The sequence below is a fragment of the Caretta caretta genome, chromosome 27 (genome assembly GCF_965140235.1).
Source record: "Caretta caretta isolate rCarCar2 chromosome 27, rCarCar1.hap1, whole genome shotgun sequence".
Lineage (NCBI taxonomy): Eukaryota > Metazoa > Chordata > Testudines > Cheloniidae > Caretta > Caretta caretta.
In genome coordinates, this window is record NC_134232.1 from 7566955 (window position 1) to 7583213 (window position 16259).

The 16259-nt window shown below is 51.8% G+C and overlaps 1 protein-coding gene across 2 annotated transcripts in view; it reads left to right on the forward strand.

Moving 5' to 3' along the window:
* KCNH6 (potassium voltage-gated channel subfamily H member 6) overlaps positions 1 to 16259 on the forward strand; it is a 100764-nt gene that overhangs the window by 14670 nt on the left and 69835 nt on the right. The window lies entirely within an intron of this gene.

The window sequence follows — 16259 nt, forward strand, 5'->3', positions numbered from 1 at the left end:
CCTCCTCTCCTGCCCTTCATCGCATCACGGGGGGTTGCTTCAGGATTGGTTGCTGGGAAAATCATTTTGATGTCCTCAGATGAAAGGCGCTTTTGGAGGGCAAGGGGACAATGTGAAGAGACAGTGCTTATAACCTCTTCCCTCTGCATTCTCGCTTTGGGAGGACTTGGCTCTGCTGACTTTAGCATCTGTCACTTTGCCTCTTGTAACGGGTCTGCCCGTCCACGGTCAAAGCCTTGTGGAATCCTAGCGGTTACGTGCATCCCCGACTACTGGTACCTAGAGGCCTACACGAGATACAAGCTTTGCTGCTCGAGAGGCAGTGTGGTCCAGTGGGTAAAGGCATTGGTCCAGGATCTGTGTTCTATTTCCCCACCCTGCAGCTGCCTCTGGACAAGATGCTGCATCTTTCCCTCTGCTTGTCTATTTAGAGTGTAAATCCTTTGGGGCAAGGACTCTCTCTCACTGTGACTGTTCACCACCATGGGGCCTGGAACGGGGGCCTTTAGGATGGTACTACAATACTGATCCTAGTGTCTGTTAATGGAGATGCTCCTCTAGAATCTCTAGATGGAATGGCAGAGGGTAGCTGAATGGGTCAGCAGTGAAATAAATGAGTGGTGTTGACAAGTCCATTGTCATTGGGCTTTGGAGTCGACACCCTCCTGGGCCGTGTGGGGGTGGGGGAGTACACACTGCTCTTGAGGCTGTTTAGTTCCATCTGCAAACTCACTAGAGTGGCTTGAATTGGTTTCCTCAGACCAGTGAGTTTCATTTGTGCATGGTGCTTTAAAAGGGATCTCGGCCCCCCAGGAGCCAGCGAGCTAGTGTAGACCTGTTGAGCAGTGCGAGCGGGTGGCGGGGGGATGCTGCAGCCAGAGCAGTGAGCTGCTCAGTGCTACCGTCTAAGTCCCTTATCAGGCAGCACATGGTGGGGTAAAAAGAGAAGTGTGTGTATATGGGGAGCGGGTCCTTCCCTCTCTGCCCCGCAGCGGGTCCTGGGGGTGCGGGGGGGGAACACTGTGGAAAGCAGCTGAAGCCTGGACGTGGCTGATTCAGCATCCCTAATCCACCCTGTTCAAATCCAAGCGATCAGTCAAAAGTTAATTTCCTTACAAGATGCCTGACAGTGACAGAGCAGGAGAGCCAGGAGGTTAATTACAAGATCATTTGCTTTAACCAGCTCCCACGGCAGGGAGGGAGCTGCCAAGGGCGACAGTCTCATCCATCCCTGCGCACACCGTGTTGTTTCCTGGGGCTCTTCCCTTCCTGGGCCGTGGGGAGTAGCCCTGCTCTAATGTGCCCCACCAGGAGAGTCCAAGGAGATGATGAAGGCAGCCTGAGACCTTGCTTTAGTGCAAATAGAAGCAGCTGTTGCTACAATTCGTGCTCTAGGATGCAGACTGGCACTTGCTTCCCCTTCTGAACCTTGGTGGGGCCCAAACTCTGCCACTTCCCAGTCATCTCCCCTCTATTGAGGCAGCCCTCACGCTGGGCTTCCAGAAACGGATCATGGGTCCATGCTGAGCGGAGATGCTGCACTGCTGGCTTTGGTCCGCAAGCTGGAGGGAGGGAATCTGGGGTCCCAAAAATCAGTCATGAGAGTGGAATCCCCCAGACCCTGGTGGCGATGTCAGCTGAGGGGCACTTCCTAATTCAGATGCACCTCTGGGCTATGTGGGGCCGGCTCTGCATCGAAGAAACCGGACCTAGTTTTCCATTGCCCTGAACATTGCATTGTCTCTTGCAGCAGTGCAAAGTGGGTAGAAATCCGCATTTGGCACCCAGCTCATGCTCAGTTTGCACTGACGCAAATGCTGCACAAGGGCTGGGCCAATGGAGAATCAGGCCCAAAGGCAGGGAATGGGGAGGCCCGTGAACAGGAATATTTTCCCTTTGTTGGTGGGGGATGCAGGGCACGGATGAAATATTGCCATAGCCCAGGGAGCAGCAGCAGCTGGCAGCCTCTATTAGCGTGGAGTGGTTTTCTTTTTAATCTGCATGCGTATGAACATGAAACTGGTGAGCCACTGGCAGCTGGTGTGTCAGCCTCCTTTGTGCCGTTTTTTAAAGCGGTTATAATTTGCGGCACAGCCAGCTATCCCAGTCCTGGCCCTTCACCCTACCCCAGCTCTCTGGATGTTTCTCAGCCTTGACCTGCAGCACCTTCTGCTATCCCAGGTCTAGTCCTCACTGGCCAGAGACAATCAGTGGTGTGGCCAAATGGGGCTGTGAATTAGGGATTGCAATCAGCCCAGCAAACTCAGTTCATTTGTGTCCCGCTGAGTTAGGCACCTAACTGCTTTTGATGCACTTGGCCCTAGGGCCTGATTCTCCATTGTCTTGCACCTTGTGCAATCATCTGCATTGGTGCAAAGCACGTGCAAAATGCTACCATGCCACACTGCTGCGGTAGGGGCCGGAAGGTTGCCCTGCACCCTGGTGTTGTAACTTGCCCCAATGCAAAATCCCACCTAACCAGCGCAGCCAGCAGTATTGCACACCCACTTTGTGCTGGGGTATCCCATGGCACAAGACCAAAGCAAGGAGCTCTCCTGCCTAGGTTGCTTGCACTGAGCCCAGAGATCTGATGTAGACGGAAGAGAAATCCTTCCTGCTGGCCCTGCTGGCCCCAGGTGGAGCTGTGCTGGTGGTTTCCCTGTTGAATAGATACCTTTTCCAACATGTTGCTAGAGCCCCTGAGCAGCCAGGGGACGTTGGATTCCAGCAGGGGGGTTGAATTTACTCTGGGAGAGAAAATAGACCTGACTCTCCATTGCAGCTGGTTTTGTCCGCACCAGGTGACTCTGGTTTGGTAGCATTTTACAGCTGGCCAGCACAGGTGTAAATGACCATATGACAGGCAGTGGAGATCCAGGCAGGATCAGTGAGGGGAGACCGAAGTGATGCTTGATCCACGGTGTTTACATGTCTTTGAATTGGGGCATTAGGCCGTTAAAGCTGGGCACGTCCAACCGCTCCCAGGGCTCCTGGAAGCAGCTGTACCTAGGTCCCCAGCCCGAATGCTTCTGTCTCTAACTCCGCCCCGGGGCCTGCGTCTCCTCTGCCTGGCACCATGTGTTGTCATTGACACCATACAAAGTGAGTTAAAATTCTGCCTTCCCAGGCCGCTCACACCGCTGGGGAGCACTTCACGCCCACCTGGCACACTGTAAGTGACAGCACAGAGCCCAAGGTCAGACCAATTCAGGTGTCTCTTCTACAAGCTTTGCAGTGGTCGCTGGCATAGGGGCGAGCTGCTGTGTCCACAGAGCTCGGCCATCTCAGTGTTGCCAGCTGAACTCTCTCAATTTTATTACAAGTCTTGTGATATTCGGTGCTTTCCTTAAAGCCCCAGTGCCTGGAGTCATGTGAATATAAGAGCAGCTCAGCTTTCATTTTAAAAAATAAGGTTTCTAGCTGCAGAGAAAAACGGGAAAACTTGGCCTGAGCCCAACCTCAAAAGCCAGAAGGCAAATAAAAAGAACCCAGCATTTACTGTGCAGTTTTTTTTATTTGTAATCTCAGGATTGTTAAGCCAATCTTGTTGTTTTGGGGTGGTCTCACTCATGCTCTTTTAAGGCATGGGAATATTGTAGGCTGCGAGCATTCTGGGGAAGGCAGGTCTTTGTGTTGTGCTTGTACAGCACCATGCACAGTGGAGTCCTGGTTTGTGACCGGGTCCCCAAGGGGCCACTGCAATATAAATAATTGTAGCCAGTCGATCACATCGCTCATGATCACGCTAGGGGGGAACAGGCGCGGTGTCAATTGTAGCTACTACATTGCTAGCTCCGAGGCAGCCCCTTCTATATAAACCCCGGAGACACGACAGCTCCCAGTATGAAGCTCTGCAGCTCAGTCAGCGATCAGGCCATGATGCACGCTGAAGCTTGGCATCTGAGAATTGCTCCTCCCATGGGAAGGTCGAGGGAGGCTGCACTCTGCTTGTATGCTGAGTGCAGCTGGTGCATTGCCTTTGGGGCCCTTTGTTGAGCAAAATTTGGGAGGCCCCAGCATTGCCAGAGGCCTGTGTAAAGGGGGCCCCTTGCTATTTCTCTTTCCCTGCCTGGCAGGATAGTCATTAAGCAGAGAGACGGCTCTGAGCTTCAAGGGGCGGCAGCCCATGGGAGCAGTCCTCGCGTTGACCCGTCCATCAACGTGGGATGAATTCTATAACTCAGCATCTTTATCCTATTAACGCTTCCACAGGCAGATTCTGTCACGGAGAGACACCCACTTATGTCCCTGGGGCTGGTCCCCACCTGAAGTGACTTCACTCAGGGCTGCAGCTGCCTTCATCTCTCTTCCCATGCTGCACGTACGCTGTTACTGAGACAGTGTCTGACTCCAGCATCCGACGCAAAACAGGACTCAAAGAATGACACGTTCCTGCTGCTGGGAGCAGAATCTGCCCATCAGGTGCAGCTGACAGTGACCTGCTGAGTAACAAAGCCCCGCAGTTCCAGCCATATGGGGCTAGATTAATGCAATATAAATGCAGTGAAGTTCCTCTTTCCTTAATAACAGGAGAGGCAGGCGTGCTGTGATATATGAATCAGGTCTAGCTGTGTTGGGAGAGCAGGGTTCTGCTCTTGGCTCTGTCACTGCCTCTCACCTTGGCATGGCACCATGTCCCCGCTCTGTGCCTCAGTTTCCCTTTTGTGAAACAAGGATTAGCTTACCAAAACTATTCTAAGGCTATCTAGCTGTGATGTTTGTTGCTGGGCTACATACAGTGGTCACTAGGAACTTCACTGGGACAGAACTCTGATCCTGCTAGTTCAAACGGCCCTGGCGCCTATCACTTGAATGGAGAATATCCCTTCGCTGTTAGCAGTGTAGGGTGTCTGACCCACAGGTGAGCTGTTCCAATACAGTCCTGCAGAGGGCACTGCACATATACACTAGCTGGTTCATTACAGTACTAATCTGCCTCGGACTTTTGGCAGCAGCATTTCAGCCTTAAGTCTGCTTTGCTGGGTGACCTTGGGCGAGTCATTTTCACTCCATCTCAGTTTGCTGCTGTAACATGGGGATTGTGGTACTCGCCTCCTTTGGGACCTAGGGGTGGAAAGCGCTGGAAGAGGGTGCAGTCTTTTCCCATTTCTAGCCTCTGTAAGATGCATCCTCAGGGCCTCACTCGGTTTCCCCTGATCCTGACCGGGGCAGAGCGCCCCCGAATGCTTGCAAAGATCAGTGGGAGATTTGGTGAGAGGGCCAAATCCAGGGATTCTAAGAGCCTCTGTTTCATGAAACCAGCTCAGCACCCCGGCTCCTCCCCAAATCACTCGCTGACTCAAGGCTTCTCGGTGGCGCTTGGCCCTGGGAATTCCTGGGTTGGGCCCCCAAGCTCTGTGCAGGGGCGTGTGAAGCTGGCTGTGTGGTGTGTGGGCTAAGGTTCTTTCCGATGAAGGGACCCGCCCCCCCCCCCGGTCCCCTTTGAGGCATGGGAAAGAGGTGCATTGGCTGGGCTTTCGGGAGTGTCGCAGCGTCACGACACTCAGTTTAATTGCTGCCGATTTCAGTTTAATTGCTTTCAGCTAAGCCGCACTAATGCCTGAGGCTGCAGGGGTTTAGCGCGAAGGCCACAAGGCCCCATGTTATCCAGCGTCATTCCCTGTCTTGGAGCCGCACCCTTGGGTCTGGCTGGAAGTTGGCTGGGATCCCAGGGGTTAGAATCGTAGAATATCAGAGTTGGAAGGGACCTCAGGAGGTCATCTAGTCCAACCCCCTGCTCAAAGCAGGACCAATCCCCAATTAAATCATCCCAGCCAGGGCTTTGTCAAGCCTGACCTTAAAAACTTCTAAGGAAGGAGATTCTACCACCTCCCTAGGTAAATTCTACCACCTCCCTAGGGTTGATGGGGGATCGGTTCTCTCGCCCTTCTCCTGCGGCCAAAGCCACCCGACCGTCCCATCGGCAATACGCAGCATCGAAGGGACATGGGCAGCCTCGGAGACATACGACTGCCAGGCTGAGGGAGGCTCTGCCCTCAGGGCTGAAGCGTGAGGTCGATGGGAAGCCGCTGAGGGATGAGGAAGACTCCCAGACTAGATTACCAAGGCCTGGGTACTCAAAAGCAGGCAGGTGTTGTGATGCCGACCAGCACCATGCCGGATGGTTAAGCGCCTTGGAAATCACTGAGATTCCCAAAGCCTGTTTGGTGCTGATGCTCCTCTCCCATGAATGTGGAGAGAGGGGTGCCATTGGGTGTGTCTGCACTGTAGCTGGAAACACGCCTACCTGAGCCAGTGGGCAGACTCCTGTTAGCAGGGTGCAAGTCTTTGGAGCAGGGGACTGGATCCTGGGTAAGGGCTCTAACCACCACGTAATCGTCATTGTCATGCTTGGGCTCTCTGTCTTCCCCAGCCCCAATTCTTCTCCCTCTGAGTCATCTGGGTCAGAGAAGCAGGAGAATGACCCTACAGCAGGGGTGGGCAAACATTTTGGCCTGAAGGCCACATCGGGGTGCGAAACTGTACAGAGGGCCGGGTAGGGAAGGCTGTGCCTCCCCAAACAGCCTGACCCCTGCCCCCTATCCTCCCCCTCCCACTTCCCGCCCCCTGACTGCCCCCCTCAGAACTCCCGACCCGTCCAACCCCCCTGCTCCTTGTCCCCTGACTGCCCCCTCCTGGGACCCCCCACCCCAAACCGCCCCCCGGGACACCACCCCCTATCTAACCCTCCCATCCCCTGCCCCCACCCCACAGAACCTCTGCCCTATCCAACTGCCCCTGTTCCCCATCCCCTGACCGCCCTCCCCCCGAACCTCCGCCCCATCCACCCGCCCACTGTTCCCTGTCCCCTGACTGTCCCCCAGGACCCCCGGCCCCCTTACCATTGCTGCTCAAAGCAACATGTCTGGCAGCCGCGCCGCCCTGCCAGAGCTAGACACGCTGCTGCCCAGAGTGCTGGCGGCTCGGCGGCATGGCTGCAGGGGAGGGGGGACAGCGCGGGAGGCATCCGGGGACTAGCCTCCCCGGCCGGGAGCTCAGGGGCCGGGCAGGATGGTCCGTGGGCTGGATGTGGCCCGCGGGCCGTAGTTTGCCCACCTCTGCCCTACAGCCTGGTGGTTACAGCTCTTGCCCCTAATGTGGGAAACCCAGGAGTCCACATTAACCAGTCCTCTAATGACTCTTTAATTAGTGAGCCGGAGTGCAACAGCTTCGAGAGGAGAGATTGGGGGAACCCCAGGTCAGAATCCCCCAGTGTGCAACAGTTAGAGGACTGACCTGAGAGGTGGCAGATCCCTATCAGAACACAAGAACAGCCACACTGGGTCAGACCAATGGTCCATCTAGCCCAGTGTCCTGTCTTCCGACAGTGGCCAATGCCAGGTGCCCCAGGGGGAATGAACAGAACAGGGAATCATCAAGTGATCCATCCCATCATCCACTCCCAGCTTCTGGCAATCATTGGCTATGGACACCCAGAGCATGAGGTTGCATCTCTGACTATCTTGGCTAATAGCCATTGATGGACCTATCCTCCAGGAACTTATCTAATTCTTTTTTGAACCCCGTTATACTTTTGGCCTTCACAACTTCCCTTGGCAGTGAGTTCCACAGGTTGACTGTGCATTGTGTGAGGAAGTACTGTTTGTTTTAAAGCTGCTGCCTATTAATTTCATTGGGTGACCTCTGGTTCTAGTGTTATGTGAAGGAGTAAATAACACTTCCCAATTCACTGTCTCCACCCCAGTCATGATTGTGTAGACCTCTCTAAGAGGGGATATGAGTCTTCTCTTCTCCAAGCTGAACATTCCCAGTCCTATTAATCTCTCCTCATACGGAAGCTGTTCCAGACCCTTAATCATTTTTGCAGTCCTCAGTACCTTTTCCAATTCTAATTGATCTTTTTCGAGATGGGGTGAGCAGAACTTCATGCAGTATTCAAGGTGTGGGCGTACCTTGGATTTATAGAGTGTCATTATAATATTTTCTGTCTTCTTATTGATCTCTTTCCTAGTGGTTCCTAACATTGTCTTTGTTTTTTGGACTGTCACTCCACATTGAGCTGATGTTTTCAGAGAACTATAAAAAATGACTCCAAGATCTGTCTGGAGTGGTACCAGCTAATTTAGATTCCATCATTTTATATGTATAGCTGGGATTGTTTTCCCAAGGTGCATTACTTTGCATTTGTCAACACTGAATTTCATCTGCCACTTTGTTGCCCAGTCACGCAGCTCTGTGGAATCCATTTGTAACTCTTTGCAGTCTGCCTTGGACTTAATCTTAGAATATCAGAGTTGGAAGGGACCTCATCTAGTCCAACCCCTGCTCAAAGCAGAACCAATCCTCAATTTTTGCCCCAGATCCCTAAATGGCCCCCTCAAGGTTTGAACTCACAACCCTGAGTTTAAGCAGGCCAATGCTCGAACTACTGAGCTGTCCCTCCCCCTATTCTTCTATGACTTAACTAACTGCTCAAATCCCTTCTCCTCCTTAGGGGGAGGGGGCTGCACTGGGGGACTTGAACCGGGGGTCTCCCATCCCAGGTCAGTACCATAACCACTGGGCTAAAAGTTGAGGGATTTTCTCCTCCTTCTCCCTCTCCCCCTCCCCTGGCTGGTTTGTGTGGTCTGATCTGGTAGGTGGCCTCTGAGCACCCCTACTGGATCAAGCCCTCTATGTGATTTAGGCAGCTCTGCACCTATTCTCCCTGGTTTGTGACTTCTGCTGGGGCTTAGCTGGGAGGTGAGTGTAGGGGGGGCCTAGAGTGGGGGGCAGCCGTGCACATGCACAGAGGCAGAAAAATAGGCACCTAGGGAATTTTTACTGCAAAAACTTAGGTGTCAAGTGAGTTTTTAGGCAACTACCAGACTCAGTGGGAGTTTTGTGCCTTGCAGTGGAGCCTAAAACAGGGACTTAGGCACCTTACTCCTTTTGTGCATCCAGGCCCCCGTCCTTCTGCTCCCGCTCCCTGGCCAACACAGACCTGTCCCCTAGGGATTCCTCAAGAGTCCGGACAGCCTAATCGTCAATGACGTCCGCTCCCAACAGATCTCTGGCACTTCCAGATTCCAGCCACCGCTATCCGATGTTTCCTTGATTGGGTCCATTTTCCTCTGCTTAATTTCATCCCATGGCCCGTGTTCGTTTGAGCCACTCTAGGCAAGACATCCAGTGGGAAGGTGTCCCACACACGTTTCCATAGGAATATTGCACCCAGTGTGCGTGCGTGCGTGCACACACGCGTGTGAGCAAGCTTCCTCCTCACCCTTTAAGGTCCCCCCCCACCTCCCCGCGTCCACGTGACGTCCATCTCACTGCGATGAAATCCTGGGCTGGAGCACAGCTTTCTGTTATGGCTGGGCTCTTGGTGAGCAGCGGGCGTGGGATTTGATGGGGTTTCGGCGCTGAGTTGGGGGAGAACAGTTCCGGCTTTGTCTCTGGTTTCATGTTACTGGGATATTTTTAAATGGTGTGAAGCTGCAATTGCACCTGGGCTCCAGAAGCCTGATGCTTGTGACACAGAGCTGCATAAAACCACCAGCCTCTCACATCCAAAGCCAGCTGACTGCACTGCTGTCTCAGGAGAGAAAGGCAAGAGGAGACTTGCAAGTGTTTCAAATGGTTCCCGGCTTTAACTGCTGGCAGATGCTCTGGTGGGCATGGGTGGTGCTGGTACCCATGACCTGGTCTCAGGCTGGTCAAACATTTTGTGACTGAAGAGTTTTTCCCATTGAAAAATGATTGAAATTGAAATGTTTCATGGGAACATATCGATTTCATCAAAATTTCAGTGGGAAAGTACCCGAATGAAGCAATCAAGTTGAAATGAAACCTTTTGATGTTTCTGAAACAAACCGTTCCGAATTTTCGTGTGGGAGTAAATGTCAAAATTTTGACTTTTTGCTCCAATTCGGGATGTGAAAGGAAGTTATTAAAATGTCAGACGATCCCATGGAATGGAAATTCAGTCATAGAAGGTTAGGGTTGGAAGGGACCTCAGGAGGTCATCTAGTCCAACCCCCTGCTTAAAGCAGGACCAATCCCCAATTTTTGCCCCAGATCCCTAAATGGCCCCTTCAAGGATTGAACTCACAACCGTAGGTTTAGCAGGCCAATGCTCAAACCACTGAGCTATCCCTCCCACCTATAGCCTGGTCCTGGATGGGGACTTGTGCCCCACCCCTCATTTCTAGTAGGGGGAGCTGTTAGTCTGGGTCAGAGTTCATAAGCAGATGCAGTAGGGAGAGGAAGCCTAGCCTGGATCTAGGCAAATTTGTTAGGCAAATTTATTCACCCTCTTACCAGACACATGATATTAGGGAGGGGGATAGATGTCAGGGATTGGGCAGTCTGACCCAGGAGTTACTGCAGGGCCCAGAAGGCAAGCGAAGAGTCAGAGCTGGAGACGGAAGCAGGGCATGGGAGCAGAGCTGGAGCAGACCGGAGTAGGATAGGAGCAGGGCTAGGAACAAGGCCGGGACAGGAGAAACCCGTGTAGACACGGAGCAGCCAGTGACCTGTTGCTGAGCTTAATTGCAGCCCTGTTGGCTCCTTGCAGCCGTTTGGGCGGTTCTGCTGCAGCCCGGCTGGGCTCATTAACCGGCCTGGCGGCGCCCTCAAGCACAGAGTAGCTGACCGTGGAGGGGAGGAAGGGGGAAGGACGATGAGGGAGGAGGAAGTGGGGAGTCAGCCTTGCCACCTCTTGCTACTTTGGCTGGGCTGGAGCCAGTTTCATCACGATGAAGAAGCTCCCTAGTAAATCTGAGCCCTTGATTGGCTGCCCACCCCATGCGCCCGCCTCCTGGGGCAGAGCAACAAATCAAAGCTGCTACAGGCTGCAGGCAGACCCCCCCACCCCCTCCACCCACGCACCTGAAGCTATTTTCACAGGAGGGTGGGGAGGAGGAAGACCCCAGCAGCTCAGGGCGGCTCCGCTCCATCCTGCCTCTCCCCTAATGTGAGCAGCCAGGACAGGAGGTTGCTCTGCTCCTCCCCTCCCTGCAAGGCCTGGCCTGGGCCGGGGAAGGGCGGTGAAGAGCCCGGAGAGCTGCAGGAGGAGCAGAGGTGGGGTTCGGGGGGGGGGCTTGACTGAGGAGGGGCTGGAGTGGCAGAACAGATGTGGAGGCAGGATGGCTGAGGGCAGGGGCAGAATTGATTTGGGGCGGGGGGGGAAGGGACGACTGATTTGGTGGGGGGTGGGAGGCAGAATTAATTACTGGGCAGGGGGATGGGCAGATGTGGGGGTGGTGAGACAGCCCCCTTCCCCGCTGCTTTTTTCAAACCACTTTAAGCCTTTGTGTCGGGGAAACTGTCTGTCTGTGTGTGTGTACACGGCCACTGAAGGGAGGCTGTTTCTACCTTCACCCTTTCTGAGCCCCTCCCTCGTGTTGCCAAACCAGGGGTCACTCAGTCTCTGCCCCCCGGCCCTTTCTCTCCTCATCTCACTCCATCAGACCCCCGGCAAGCGAGCTGGGTGCGATCACAGGGAGGGGGCAACTTTGGGGGAGAGAGGCTTGTGTTGCCTCAGGAACCTCAGACTCAGGTAAACCCTGGAGAACCGCTCATGCCGAGGGAAGAGAACGGGGCTGGGGTGGGGGGTTGAGAATCCGAATTCCTCTCGTCCTGGTCCTGCCCCAGCCCGTACCAGAGGCAGTTTGTATAGGGTTGTTGGCCAGTCTGTGCAGTCTGCCCATTGATTAGATGAATCCCACTTGCTTTGCAAGAAATAAGTCTCTTCATCTCTATGGTCTAATGGAGGGAGTTTGAATGTACAAACAGTCCCACCCAAATTCCTCCTAGCCAGTTGGGCCTTAGAGGTTGTGCCATGTGTCAGCAGAAAGGTCATTGCCCCTAGAGTCACATTAAAGTCTCAGCTTTGACCTCTTGGCCTTTGATGTGTGCTCTCGAATGGTTGGCACTGAACGCCTCCTAGACGATTAGGAGTCAAAGATTCCTCCCTAGGCCATTCAAATGTATGGATTGAGTGAACAGGGGCCCACCTGAGAACCTCGATTCCTGGGTTCCATTCCTGGCTCTGATAGTGACTGGCTAGGTGAGCGTGGCTATTTCACTTAACTTCTCTGTGCCTTTCTTTCCACATCTGTACCAAGGTGATAATATGGATCCATATGTGCAGAATATATAATTATTATATATTATGTGGTGCATTAATAGCATGGACCTGATTTATGACCGCAGTGGTTGTTTATGCTTATTCTGTGAGTGATTGGTGGCCACTAATGGTTATTTATCTCCACTGGGGAGTAAGCACATGAACCATCATTTCGGTAAAATTGCTAGAATGCTATTTAGGTACTAAGCTAAACTCCGCTTGTCGGTCTTGCTCATTTCTCAGTCTGAACACGCTTACACAGAAGATACCTGATCGTCAGACAGGGAGCTCATCTGGCATTTAACATTGTGAATGTCCATTAGTTGCCACGATGAGATGGAAAATCGAGGCGGCAAGAGGGATCAGTGAAAGACTCAATCCATCAATCTAGCCTTCACCATCTGCAAATGCTCTCTTGTTGGGAGAGACCTTGGGGTGGGCCTGCTGCAGTGGGACTCGAGGGCACTGAAATGGGAGGTCAGATTTTCAGAAGCTGTCTGCATGGCAGGCGCTGAGCAGCTGGGAAACCCTAGCCCTGCTGGTGGGTGCTGACTGGCCCTGAATCCTTCTGCCCGTTTGGTCCCACAGCGCAGGTTGGGATCCCTTTCACCTCCATGCCCTTGCCAGCTCCTGGGCTCTGTTATATAACCCAGATGTAGACTTAGCTACTCTGCCATGAGACCCTGCGGATTAAAACCAGGCCAGGCCGGGGAGGGGGGACTCAGTGATAACTCCCAGGGGAAGATTAATAGCTTGCTTTTTTTTTTAATATTCATAATAATGCTGCTTTTGTCTCCAGCTCCAGGAAAACCCCATGTCCTGTTGATTAGTTTAATACTGATGATACGGCCAAATACATTAACCACTCTCGCTGCTGCAGGGGATAAGCTGGCGGGGGGGGAAGGAGGACAGCTCCTATTACGATAATATTTTTATGTTATTAAATGTTTGCCATTATCAAGGTCAAGGGACTGGAGGGGCTGGGAAACTCAAGCCCCCTATTTATCTATAGTAACAAGGCCAGGACAGGCTTCTAGCTGGCAGGGACGGGGCAGGGCGGGGGTTAACTGTGATCCAGGTGCCTTTGGCCCTTGGTCAGTGGTTCAAAGCCTGCCCAGGTCAATCGCAACTGAAAGGGGCTCTTCTCTCTCAGCCATTTGGTGGCCTCTGAAAGGAGCTAGTGGATCTCGATGCAGTCCCTAATGGACAGGAGACCACATCCAAGCCCTTCCCGCTGCAGTGGGGCCCCTGACATTGGCCAGAGACTCAGTGAGCTGTGGGGACTGAACTCCTGGTGTGGCCCCATCAGGTTGGGATTGAGGAGGGTTAGGAAGGGACCCTGCATGTGGGGGAGCTTGTGCTGCTCCCGTGCCCACCCTGTGGATAAAATCAGGGCTCTGGTCTCCGTGGCCCGGCCTGAGGAGCGGGAAGGTCCATGGGGTGGTTTGACAATGGAGTTGAGGTGGCCGAGCCCACTCTGTGCAGCTTTCCTTCTGCTCCCATGGGCTGTGCTCTCTTTGGGAGCGGCAGATGGGCCGCACTCCTGCCAGCTTTCACCCACTTCTCACGCCCCTCCTGACAGCCCAGCTTGTTCCCACGGAGCTGCCGGAGCACTCCCCTGCCGCTGGCTGCACAGAAGCAGGTTAGCTTCTCTTCAACTGAGAGAGGCCTCTGCACCTGTCCGCCCCGAACGGCAGGAGGGTGAGCGCTCCCTGCACTGCCATGTGGATTGTGGTGCTGTGTGTTTCCAAGAGCCGGATGCTGGGATCTAATCAAATGTCTTGTGTGTTTGCTATGGACGAAACGCTCCTGGGAGAGGGACGTGTCTTCCTGTAGGGTTGGCACAATCCAACCCAGTCCATGAGTCAGCAGAGCACTTCCGATCGGTTTGGTAAAGGCTCAGTGTATAGGATGCCCTCTAGTGGTCATTAAAATTATAGTATTTCTTAGTACAGGAAATGCCTGTTGGACTATACTTCCCAGAGGGATTTCCACACTGGAAAAAGTCCAGAAGTTTTAGAGGAAGGTGCAAGAATCCAAGTAATGGACAACTGTGGTGTAACCAGCTTACAGAGGATGTTGCTGGTGGAGGTTGTGTTATGCCTGAAGCAGGAGTGGGACTCTGGATCTATGTGGAGAGGGAATGATAAAACATGGTGAATTGTTTGCTCCCAACACCAAAGCCTCTGGAGCTGATTCTGACTCACCCCGGTAAAATTGGCGTAACCCCCTCCAAAGTGCGAGAGCAGAATCGGCCTTTGTTTTGCAGTTCCCCATGTGTCTATCAGGCCGACATTATAATTCTACGTTGTAGCTGCTCACGCTTCTCAATGATCAAAACAGGAAGGAAAATTCACAATCAAGGAGAAATTTAACACCTTTATACACACCACATGTGTTAGACAGCGGGGTGGGTGTCGCATGGAAAGCTGTGATTACACTACTGTTAGAAAAGCTGTGGAAATGCATTTACAACATGCGCAAGTAGGAGCAAATCTGCTTTCTGCTGGGTTTTGTCCTAGGACTGAGCCAACTTGTTTGGGATGAAAATAAGGACTGATCCAAACCACCTCCTAGAACTTGCATCCTTTCATCTCTGAGGAGAAGCTGGGTGGATTCATAGATTCAAAGGCCTGAAAGGACCACTGTGATCATCTGTGTTATTCAGGAAGTCAGACTAGATCATAGACTCTAGGAATTATTTGGGGGAAGTTCTATCTTTCAGCAAAACAGCCAATCTTGATTTAAAAAGTGTCAGTGATGGAGAATCTACCACAACCCTTGGTAAATTGTTCCAGTGGTTAATTACAATCATCATTAAATATTTACACCTTATTTCCAGGCTGAATTTGTCTAGCTTCAACTTCCAGCCATTGGATTACGTTCTACCTTTGTCTGCTAGATTGAGCCCATTATTAAATATTTGTTCCCCATGTAGATACTTAGACTGTAATCAAGTTACCCCTTAACCTTCTCTTTGTTAAGCTAAATAGATGGAGCTCCTTCAGTCTGTCACTATAAGGCAGGTTTTTAATCCTTTAATCCATTTTTGTGGCTCTTTTTTGAGCCCTCTCTAATTTATCAACATCCTTTTTGAATTGTGGTCACAGACCTGGACAGTTTTCTAGCATTGGTCATACCAGAGTCAATACAGAAGTAAAATAACCACACTATTCCTACTCAAGATTTCGCTGTTCACGCATCCCAGGATTGCATTCGCTCTTGGCCACCGTGTCGCACTGGGATTTCATGTTCAGCTGATATTATCCACCAGGGCCCTCAAATCTCTTTCAGAGCCACTGCTTCCCACGATAGAGCGCCCCCAGTGTAAAAGTATGGCCTACATTCTTTGCTCCTAGATGTATGCATTTACATTTAGCCATATTAAAATGCCTATTTTTTTGCATGCCCACAGTTTACTAAGCAATCCAGATCGCTCTGAATTAATGATCTGTCCTCTTCATTATTTACCACGCCCCTGATTTTTGTCATCTGCAAACTTTCAGTGATTTTGTTTTCTTCCAGGTCATTGATAAAAATGTTAATAGCATATGGCCAAGTACCAATCCCTAAAGGACCCCACTGGAAACATACCCACTGGAGGATGATTCTCCATATACAGTTACATTTTTGAGACCTATCAGTTAGCCAGTTTTTAATCCATTTAATGTGTGCCATGTTAATTTTAGATCATTGTAGTGTTTTAATCAAGATGTTGTGTGGTACCAACTCAAACACCTTAGAGAACGCTAAGTATATCAGGTCAACCAAACGTAATCTCGTTTAAAAAAAAATCAAGTTAGTTTGACCGGATCTATTTTCCATGAACCTATGTTGATTTGCATTAACTACATTACCCTCCTTTCATTCTTGTTTTTAATTGAATCCCATATCGGCTGCTTCATTATCTTGCCTGGATCGATGTCAGGCTGCCATGGATATAATTATTCATGTGTGTTCCATATTCCCACTGCCCCTGTACATCCTGCTTTCCATTGGGATGGGAAATGGAAGAACTGAAGCACTGTGGTGTTTCTAACATGATCTGAATCAGGAAGCACTTGGGGCTTCCTGAGGATGGCATGTTTGCAGCCTGGTTTCTAAATCATGGGGCTAAGCTTAAGGGAACTATCAGCTGCTTTAACCCAGTGGAACAGAAACGTTGCACCTCTCGCTGCTACTCATC